Below are 11,640 nucleotides of genomic sequence, written 5' to 3'. Positions count from 1 at the left end.
TCCAGTTGTAAAAAACTTGTTAAGAGTTATACACATAAAATATCTTATTTTCTGCAACATTCTAAAATCCAGTGGAAAAATCCCATTGGCTTTTTGTGGAGGGAACCAGGGGGATGCTAACTTCAGGCTCGGATTACAGAAATGTGTTATTACTGCACCAAGCAGGGGGTCAGCATGAGAACGTTTCCTGTGCTTAGTTCAAGCACTTTTATATTCTATTCAGAAAGCAAATGAGACGGTGAGAATACCAGTGTCCCCTCTTCACTGCAGGAGCGCAGCGTGGCCCGTACCAAAGGTAGTGCTTCTCTTTCTCCTGAAGGTGGTGCTTAGGAAGTGAAACAAAATTATTCTCAGGTAGGTCAGGGGTGCTGGCAGTGCGGTCAAGCCTTCAATGTCTACACGGAGCCAATGAGTAAAGGCCACAAGTCCTGTCTGTTAAGTTGATCTGTACACAGGTGATGAGTTTTTTCTTCACACATATTCCTTCTTCACCTCAGGGGTAAAGTTGTGCTGGACATCTTTACTCTACTTCTAAAGTGCCGAGGATCACGGCTGTCCAAGCCCGACTACACCAAACACAACAGGAACGAACTGCTCGCTAGTTAAACTAGTAGACTGGTAAAGTCAAAACAGAAAACACTCTACTATTAGTTAACACACACTCAAAAAGTCGACTAGTTAAGGCACACATCTTTACTAGTCTAAGCATGTTCGCTCCGTGTATGTTTTGTCAGTTTGATTTTTCGTTTAAACCATAGACTGGTTTAAACCAAAAGCCAAAACGAAAATAGCAGCCTTTTTTCGGCCGTTTTCCCGTTTATGTTGTCTGAATACAAAAAATGGATAACAAGAAGACCCAATTGAAAAACGGTCCGATTTTGGTTTTTGATAACAACTTGGCTGAAGTCGAATAGTCCATTTAGCGTAGGAACCTTCCTAACGGAGTGAAATGACCCGGAAGTCCCTCAGTGGCAGCCATGATAAGTGCCGTTCGAATTCTCTAAAATGATAGGAAAGGAGGTTTCAAACTTCCTTTATAACCTCCTTTAGCTTAGGAACCACTGGTCCTCCCTAACCGAAAGGAGAGGAGAAAATGCTGCCTCACAATGCCTTGCAGCCGCAGCATTTGCCGTCACACAACAGTCGGCCGTTCACGGACACAAACGATTATGACGGAGAAGTTATATCATGAAAGTTGCGGTGCTTATTAAGCATTTTAAAACTTCTGTGGTAACTTGCCAAAGTGCTTTGTTTTGAACGTTCATCGGTATTATAATCAAAAAGAGAAATATGAACATTAGTTTTTACTGAAATTGTCAAATAAAGTCAACATTTCACTGAGCTGTGTGGGGTTTGTTCAACTTTTAAAAGATGTTTGAATGGTGATATACAAAGTTATAGATGTTAAGGACTAACGTTTATAATAAATACATTTGTATTTATTTTTAAGATATTTTCATACAATCATACGTATTGAGATCATTTGTATTAATGTGGACCGGAGGGAGAGGGTGACGAGCTTATACATTTCACTTTAAATTTTTTATTTCAATTACAACTTTGGTCCTGAAGAAAATGTTTCTCTGTTGCCCACGTTCATAAAGCATAAAACAACAGCATCAGAGCACGGTGCAGAGTCTCTAGATGAGTTTACAGTAGTCCCTCGTTCTTAATAAACATCCATGTAGTCCGTTGTATAGAACAATGTAGTTTCCATAGTTTCCCCACAGCAGCAGACGCACACAATGACGTCCGCTGGCGCCTCATAAACACGTCGGATAGTGAAAGTGCATTCGGATTCTCTAAAGTACCGCAGTCTCTTCTCCTAAGTCCTTTTGAATTCTCCTATCCACTATCCCTTAACCCCGTGACGTTTCAATCAGAGGTCAAGGAATAGGAGATAGGGTTAGAACTTAGGAGCTGATTTTTAAACTATCCGACCGCAACCCTTGATTACATTTTGCGTTTTGAAGAATGAAGAAAAGCAGTCCGGTGGACCGGAAGTTAAACAACATATTTCAAAATAAAAGACACGAGGATGGCAATGCTCTAAAAATTCAATCCTGGAAAAAGTGGCGGCACCAGAGTATTTTTGTTGGGTAATCTATGGTAGGGCTAACCCATACAGTGGTGGGGCTCAAGTCAGTATTTGCAATGTAATTACATACACCGTACACGCTCCCCTTGACAGTGAAACACCGAAACGCCACACGTGAGGTTTAGATTATTTCCCTGTCCCAATCCAAATTGAACTGTATGAAATAAAAAGGCACATTTGTCTTGTAGTAAATAAAAAGGGCGACCTGGAGCCAATCCTGCAATTTCCCCACAGGTGAAAGAGTTGACATGCTGAAAACCCAACACCTGCAGGGGGGTCTGGGGGGATTCTCCCCTAGGAGATTTTTTGAAATACTAACATAAAATACACATTCTGGTACTCTCTTGAGAAGAATGCCATTTTAGTTTTTTGTTAATTTGTTCTGAAAGATGAAAAAGTATTCTCCGTCGGGATTTCCTGCAACAACAATAGAGAGAAGTCCCGCCCATCTACTTCCGACCCATGGGACCCTGGAAGCGGAAAATTATACATTGAAGGAGAGAGAAAAGTCATCTTTCGATCCCGTTTGAATTGTGCCACGAATGACACATATGATGTTTGTCAAATTAAAAGAACATTTTGCAAGTCAAAATAAATAAAATAAAAATGTGTCATACTGTGAAGTTACACATTTTTTTGTGTGAAACTGCTCAGTGAACTACAGGTCTCTGGTCTCGCACAATATGCGTTACTATCACAAAGATGGCCGTCACGTTAGTGTAACAGGGACAGTTATGTCTCATTTGTATATAATATATTATGTAAATATGTCTATATAATTACACAAAATCTGTGTTTATTCTTGTTTCATCTTGTGTTAATACCTGACGCAGTAGGACTCACATCAGTATGTGGAACTATAATTTTAGCGTGTACCCCTACGTTCCTTATGTATGTGACACTGTTCCCCTTTTTTTCGCGGGGTTCATGCATCTTTCTCCCCTTTTGATACTGATCTCTGTGGGAGAGGTAGGCGGCTCTTCAGCCAGAAGCAATTTCCGTGTTTTAGTGTCGACTTTATGCACTTTAAGTTACTTTTTATTACTTATTTTTGTTGTAGTGTCTCACGGGTGTTCACAATGTATTTCTGTGTTGTTTAATTTGTATAGGGGCACGTTAAAGAGAGTACTGACTGGAGAAATGTTTTCTTTCTGTCGCTGTTTCGTCAGGTATGTTGTGTTACTTTTTACGTTATGCCCTTTTGATACTGATCTCTGTGGGAGAGGGGCACGTTAAAGAGAGTACTGACTGGAGAAATGTTTTCTTTCTGTCGCTGTTTCGTCAGGAGTGAAAATAAATGTACATCCTGAATGAAGCTACACGTCTGGGTCGTCGTCTTTCTACACAACACAACGCAGAGTCAGACACAGCCGGTTACACTTGGTGCCGTGACGACCCGTTGTATCCGCGACCAGCGCCGTCTGGTCCCCGGGGTAAAGCTGCTGCCCACCGGCGGGAAGAAGGAAAGACTGGAGTGTGTGTTTTTTTTTTCCTCTTTTTTTTTTTTTTTTTTTTCCCCCCTCTCTTGCTGCGACGGCAGGTGCGTTAAAGGGACATGAGCGTGTTGTTCACCGAAACCTGCTGCTGCAAGTCAACTTCCTTCCGCTGGAGGAGGCCTCGGATGGTGAAGATGATGCTCCTGTGCCCGCACCTACCCCTAGCATGACCGATACCGCTCCGGCATCTGATTGGCATGGGACAGAGGTGTCCGAGTTAGACACAGCAGCTGCAACAGCTGGGCCATCCCTAGCTGGTTCCCTCTCGGATGTTGACGGGGAGGATGGCCGCACCGCCTCATGGGTCCTTGAGCAGTCCCCTTTTGATGACTCTGTTCATCCAGACCACCCACCACCTCCTTCTGTGTTGGTCACCCCCGTTTCTAGTGACCCTGCAACTGCTGTAGAGACCCCAATGGCTTTCCCAGCTCCTCTGCCACAACGGCCCCCTGCCAATAAGCGTCAAGCATCACATGTAGATGGCCAGGTTACCTCACGATTCGGCAGAGTCATTAGACCTGTGCGCCGCTTCATTGAGTCCATGGCACAACTTGAGTCCCTTCTTGAGGGTTGAGATAAGGCCGCGTGCTGTTATTAATGTGTGAAATGTGGCGTGTTAGCCATTATTTGTGCTCTGGTGATATACTGCTGTATTGAGCCTTTTTTTATTTTATTTTTCGCTCATCCACATCGTTTGGCCAGGGTGTGGGGTGTAAACTGCACCTCACCTTGTCTGTAGAGTACTGTGGGTTCTTGCTGGGCCCAAGCGAGTCCCTCATTCTCTTATCCTTTAGGTAGGAAGCTCTTATTGCTGTTTCATATGGTTTTGTTGCTTGTTGTAATGGCCAGTGTGTTTATATGTGGATTGTTTTGCGACCCAGAATTTTGCATAATTCTAGCGGGGTGAGTGTAACAGGGACAGTTATGTCTCATTTGTATATAATATATTATGTAAATATGTCTATATAATTACACAAAATCTGTGTTTATTCTTGTTTCATCTTGTGTTAATACCTGACGCAGTAGGACTCACATCAGTATGTGGAACTATAATTTTAGCGTGTACCCCTACGTTCCTTATGTATGTGACACTGTTCCCCTTTTTTTCGCGGGGTTCATGCATCTTTCTCCCCTTTTGATACTGATCTCTGTGGGAGAGGTAGGCGGCTCTTCAGCCAGAAGCAATTTCCGTGTTTTAGTGTCGACTTTATGCACTTTAAGTTACTTTTTATTACTTATTTTTGTTGTAGTGTCTCACGGGTGTTCACAATGTATTTCTGTGTTGTTTAATTTGTATAGGGGCACGTTAAAGAGAGTACTGACTGGAGAAATGTTTTCTTTCTGTCGCTGTTTCGTCAGGTATGTTGTGTTACTTTTTACGTTATGCCCTTTTGATACTGATCTCTGTGGGAGAGGGGCACGTTAAAGAGAGTACTGACTGGAGAAATGTTTTCTTTCTGTCGCTGTTTCGTCAGGAGTGAAAATAAATGTACATCCTGAATGAAGCTACACGTCTGGGTCGTCGTCTTTCTACACAACACAACGCAGAGTCAGACACAGCCGGTTACATTAGCACATTTCACCTGTTTCTTACAGAATGAGGCGAAAAAGTATAAAACGAGGTGAAAATCACTACAAGTCTGGGCATGTTGAGAGCTGAACATACACGAAAGGGGAGTTAGTCGGTTCTGTAAGAGCCAGCATGCAGGACCGGCTTTACAAGGTTTCAGTAAGTAATACGAGTGCAATGTTTAACGTTAATGTCAGCTAGCTAACATTATCTAACAAGGTACACGTGTTTTGTTTTAGCAACTAGTTTTCTCCTTAAAGAGCAACTTCCAGGTTAAAGACACCTGTGAATAAATGTGTAGGAAAATTATGAATACACTAGATTTTCAAAAAAATATACAAATATACACTACATCAGGGGTCGGCAACCTTTCTGATATGAAGTGCCATTTAAAAAAAAAAAATGTTATCAGCGTGCCAACGAACGAGAATTATAAAGGGGGGGGGGGAGGCATTGAGGAGCTTGACGCTCGTCAACTATCAGCAGGAGGGCGGGGGAGCCTCGCTGCGTGGAAGCAGTGTGTGGACCTGTCAGCGCAACTTACATGATGCCGAGTTTAACAAACACATTTAAATAATTGGTTTAAAAGGCATAATAATAAGGACGATCGTCCGTTCTGTGATTCTCCAGACTGAGCACACATGTTATGATATTAGGGTCATGCAGTGTGAGATGAGATCGCTGTCCGTTTAAGAGAGAGAGAGAGAGAGAGAGAGAGAGGGGTGTGGCTTGTGCATGTGTGTTTGTGGATGGTAGAGGGACAGTGAGGGAACGTGTGTATGTTTCTGGAAGTGAAACAAGGAAGCAGACAAACAGAAGTTTTGTGAAACAGAAGAACAGCTAAATAAATGCAACGGCCTCCCAAGAAGTGCTCGCCTCAGTCATTTAAGCTAAAGTGGGTTATTGAACCTGAAGCTTGTTGCTTCTGCCCTCCTCGACTACGGTCTGGGAGCTGACAGGAAAGTTCAACACACAGATGGCCAGTCCGCCCCTTTGTAGCATATTATTTCGATGAGAGATCAGCAGGTCGCCACTGGGCTTTCAATTAAATACACAGCCACGCAAAAACTGCGGCATTTTCTACAGCTCCTTATGGGTACTGCAATTAGTGAAGTGCTTTCCTCCGTGGTGAAACGATCAGCACTGCACCACGGAGGAAAGCGGCAGAAAGTCACCTGGAGATAAAGAGAGCGGGGCTGCGTTGCGTGCATGGCTTCCTTCTGCAGGTAACGGGGAGACGCGCTCTGGCGGCGGTCTCGTTCAGGATCCAAAAATACAATTTAAATATTTTGCACACTTATTCCACTTATTCCTAGTGTGCCACTGGTTACGGTGCCGCATGCCAATGCTGGCACGCGTGCCAGGGGTTGCCGACCCCTGCACTACAGTGACATCTGGCGTCGTTTTTGTAAGAAATGTTCACTTCTGCATAAAAGAGGAGAACCAGTGGAGAACTGGGCAGCTATCTTGGTGAGTGACCGGCGTTAGCTACAGAATGTTAGCTAACGTCACATCACAACATTGTGAAGTTAGCTATCATATATCAGGCTATAACTATCGTAGCATTGATAATATAGTAACGTTACTGGCAGGACTGTTGATACTGATAGTGATGGCAAAATGAAGCTTTGAATGAAGCGTCAAATGAAGCGTCGAACCACTTGGACAATTGTGTCGGAAATAGGTTCATTTCTCGAAGCTTCAGTTCTATTTCGTATATGGCTTTGCCCTTTAAGGCTATCGCTATTGGGTAATCCCCCTGCGCCCCCACGCAGCACTGAAACACTTGTAGTCCACGCCCACCCGCAAGGTAGGCCCCACCCTCGGGCATCCTTCCGGTATAAATAGGAAGGAGACACGGCAATCTGCTCCCTCTTTTCTTCAGCAAACCGCGGCAGTTACTGAAGCACAGAACCATTAATCATCATGAGCAACAACTGCGTCCGAAATTGTCCCTCATGTGGCTCAGGATCATGAGCTATGACCAGCACGCAATGTGCGAATCCTGCCTGGGGCCAGAGCACGCGGACGCGGCTCTCAGCCAGCAGGTCGCTTGCTCACATTGCGCCCGTCTCCCATCAGCCGACTGGAAGCGAAGAGCGGACGCTCTAGCTGCTGCGGCCGAGGAGGACGATTGGCCCGTCCAGGAGCACGTGGACGGCAGCATGTCCCTGGAGCATACTTGTCAACCCTCCCGATTTTCGCGGGAGACTCCCGATTTCATTGCCCTCTCCCGGTTTCCTCCCGGGGTCATATTTGTCCCGCATTTCTCCTGATTTCTGACAAAATCAGATTGACTCAGGACTGTTTCCACTCGGACTTTAATACAGCTACACCATTGTTTGGTTTCCATGGTAACACGTCTCTTTAGTAGCGCACGCAACTGAAAGTCTGAGAGGGTGAGGCAGATAGTCACAGAAAACAGAACAAAAATCGACAACTACTCTACTCTCTGCTCACTCCTTTCCTGCCCACACATATGCTCCATGAAGGACGGTGCTACAGGCCGCAAGGCATTGCACTTAGAACTACCATATAAACATGTTAATGTTAATCTAACAGCTCCGGCGATCCACTACCACTCAGAGTTTTTCTCAGAGTGGCAGCACGTGTGTCTGATGGATAGATGGATGAGCAGGCTGATCAGCAGAGGATATGTCCTGCAGTTTGCCTCTCCCCCCCCCCCCCCCGACAGTTCAATGGGATACAGGAAACACTCCTGTCCTCCCAGAAGCTATGTCTTGCGCTCCAATCCGAGCTGCTGGAACTCCTGTTGAAAGAGGATATTTCCAGGGTTCCTCAAAGGGAGGAAAATCAGGGGTTTTCACTCCCGTTATTTTTCTAATCCCGAAAAAGACTGGGGGAATGAGTCATCCTCGATCTGTCAGTATTCCACATGCTGACGATCAAACAGGTGCTGGAATGTGTTCACCAGGAAGACTGGTTCACTTCCAACTGAAGGATGCATACTTCCACGTACTGTTGGAGATTTGGAGGATGTTTAAAACCAACCTCGTCTCCGCGTGTCGTTTGATAAGCTGGGTGAATTCGTGAAAAGGAAGGGATTAAGAAACACCAGAATACAAGTTAAACAATAATCTTGCTTTAATGATAAACAGTAACAACACAAAATACAAATACAAACACAAAGACAAAGGAAGTACTTCCTGCTCTCTCTCTTGTCCTACCCTCCTGGTCAGCCTGAAGAAAAAGAGGTCGAACCCCTGGGAAACACAGTGTTTCATACTAAAAACACAGGAGGGGGTGTGTGCGGGCTTTCCCCCCGAGGTCATCTTATTGGCAGAGACCAACACATGGCCTGTCGCACCCAATCAGTGCGACACAGCAGAAGAAACCTGGTTCACATCTTGTAGCCAGCACACACCTCCTTTATGGCCCTTTGTCCCTGAGTCCATCTTCCCCCCTTCAGGTTACCACACACAAGTTAAAAGTATGTTTTAAGATATAGTTGTTATAGTTGGCTAAATATACGTAATACATGTTAATTACTTTCATATCAATAACAACGAGGAACACATTACCTATGCTCTTAAGCAGTATTAGAGATGCTTTTCAAATAGTCAAACTTCACACAGGCCTAATATAGAGAACACACTCATTTGTCTTACAGCCTTTCCATTTGTTTGAGCTATTGTTCACATCTTTACTTCAATTAAAAGGTTTCACATTGCATATTTCCAGCTTCCTTTACACATACTGTTATTATTAATACAAAGTAACTAACCACACACATCTATTGAAACCAAGTCGATTTCCCTGATAATTGACATGCTGAAACTCTTCGGAATGTGTCCCCTCCCCCAACTCTCTCGTCCCTGTCATAAAAAGCTGCTTCCATTTCATATAGAGTAATAAAAGATGTTTAAGCTAATTTCTCCACAATGTTTGTAGCCATTTAGTACCCACACATGAAAGAATAAGAACAGAGGTATAGTTGACCAGTAATCATGTAGCACTTATATTTACTGCAATGAAAACACACACACATCTGCTACAAGAATGTGTAACGCACACCCTTCTTTTACGAGGGAAACATTCCAGCGTATTGGCACTATCTCCAAATAAGGGTGTCCCCTGCTCCCCTCTCTCTAAACACAAGGACTTCACCTCAATATATTGGGGGAGGGAAAAGATACTTTGTCCCTTCAAATTTAACACACATGAATATATATAAGGTGACATTAAAAGGAATATACCAGATTGAACTTTCCTGCCATACCACGTTACTTTAATACTTCAAATAATTCAAATAATCCTTCAGTACCCATCATCCCGAAACACAGGAAATTCCTGTGTTTTCTCATTTCAGGGAATATCCGACAAGACAATAGTCTGCCGTTCGGATATTTCCTGGCTCCTCGCTTTTTTGTGTAGAGAAGCCTGGAGCCACTACACAGAGGAGGGATGAGAGTGTGGTTTTTCTCTGGACGACCTGCTATTTGCTGGCTCGCTCCAGAGAGGAAGTCGCTTTACAGACGGTTCATCTCGTATCGCATCTGTCAAAGCCTGGGTTTCATAATAACTTGGAAGAAGAGCTGTCCTCTTCCCTCTCAGACAATCTTTTAGCTGGGAGTGGAGTTAAACTCAGCCAGCATGAGAGCGCGGCTCTCGCGGCAGCGAGTGGAGGAACTGACAGCTCTCCTCCGGCGTGTCACAACCCACACAGCCCTCTCCGTGACGCAGCTGCTCGGCGTTGGCGTCAGCTGGTCACGTGATGATAGCCCTGGGTCTCTTCCAACAGGGGGACTCCAGATGTTTTTCATTCGCTGCAGAAGCCTGCTGTTTTTAACCTATTGGTTTATAAACTGCAGCTCGCGGCATTCCTCTGTCCCAGATATGCCTCCTACACACGGTCATAATAACCCACGAGCACCGTTATAACGCCTCTTGTGGACAGCATGCACACACCTCTCATCCCCTGGGCGTGTACACGCCTCATGATGAGAGACGGAGTGAAATGCAGCGTGTGGAAACTCCCTCGCAGCCCTTTTGCCTCACGGGCAGCGGCCACGATGGCGTGGCTCGTCACCATGACGACCATTACGGCACATCACAGAGAAGCCTCTCCTCCCAGCAGTTCCATGGGATACAAGAAACATTCCTGTCATCCCAGAAACAGTGTCTGTCGCGGTTTTTAGTCCGCTATTTTTCTAAATCTCGGAAAAGAACGGGGGAGTCGCCCCGTTGCTGTACAATCAATGTGTTGATTTGCAAAGACAACAGGCCACAGCTATGGAAGCAACCTCAATCGCCAGGGAGCAGTACGATCTGCGCAGCTTCTGAACGCAGCCAGGCGGCTGCTGTTCTGGGCGCGCACACACGTTGCTCTCCATCAGAGCAAGGTATTCCCGGCAAATTGAACAGAGGGGCTCGCAGAGCGCAGCAGCCGTATTATGCGAGAAGTACGGAGACTCAGACCTGTGTCACGCGCACTGGCGCCTCAGTGGGATTTGGCTTTGGTGTTACGCGCACTAAAGCAAAGCCCCATTTGAACCTTTAGACCAGGTTCCCCTTAAACTGTTATCAGCCAAAGTAGTATTACTTTGGCTCTATCAGCGAAAAGGGTGAGTGATTTGTCTGCTCTCTCTGTGGCTACGTCATGCCTCCGGATCCAAGGAGATGGCAGTTCAGCTGTTTTACGCCTTAACCCGGCTTTTATGCCAAAGGTCATCACAAGCTCTTTAGAGTCAAGAGTGATCACCTTGGATGGCTTCTTTCCCCCTCCTCACAGGTCGGAGGAAGAAGCCGCGTCTCATCTCCTCTGTCCTGTGCGCGCGCTGTCCTGCTAGTGGCGCGCACGGCTGCCTTGCGCCATTCTCAGCGCCTGTTTGTGCACTATAGAGAGCGCTCGATCGGGCAACCTCTGTCTGCACAATGGCTGTCACACTGGCTGTGTGAGGCTGTATCACAGGCATATGTCTCCTCATGTGGTGGATCCCCCGGAGAACATCAATGCGCACTCCACCAGTTCCTCCGCGGCTTTGCACGGAGGAATGTCAGTGGAAGACATTTGCACTGCTGCATCTTGGTCTTCCCCCTGTTAATTTATTCAATTGTATTTAAGGGATTTCTCCCATTCCTCTCTGACACACCCGGTACGGAGTGTCTTGTCAGAGTGAGTGATGTCAGGAATCTAGCTGTGCGCCTCTCTCCTGCCTCTCGGCACGCGGAAAGCGGCATGTTTTGCTATGTTCCAGGGACGGTGATGCGCCATTATGCATGGCACCACAGGCATGGGGTGTTATTGAGCAGGTGTGTCTGTGCTTCTAGTGCCGGGCGGACCCAGTGGGGCGCAGACTACATCATGCTTCGCCCTTAAACCAATAGCGATAGCCTTACGGCCCGTCTACACTACAGGCATCGAAAAATGCTTTCAACGCTTCGCCCATTCACTTGAATGGGGTGACGTAGAAGATTTTTAATCTTCGCCGAACTGCATTATGGGGAGCATGGCA

Source organism: Notothenia rossii (assembly GCF_949606895.1).
Source record: "Notothenia rossii genome assembly, chromosome: 8".
Classification (NCBI taxonomy): Eukaryota; Metazoa; Chordata; class Actinopteri; order Perciformes; family Nototheniidae; genus Notothenia; species Notothenia rossii.
Note: the sequence above shows the minus strand (reverse complement) of the source record.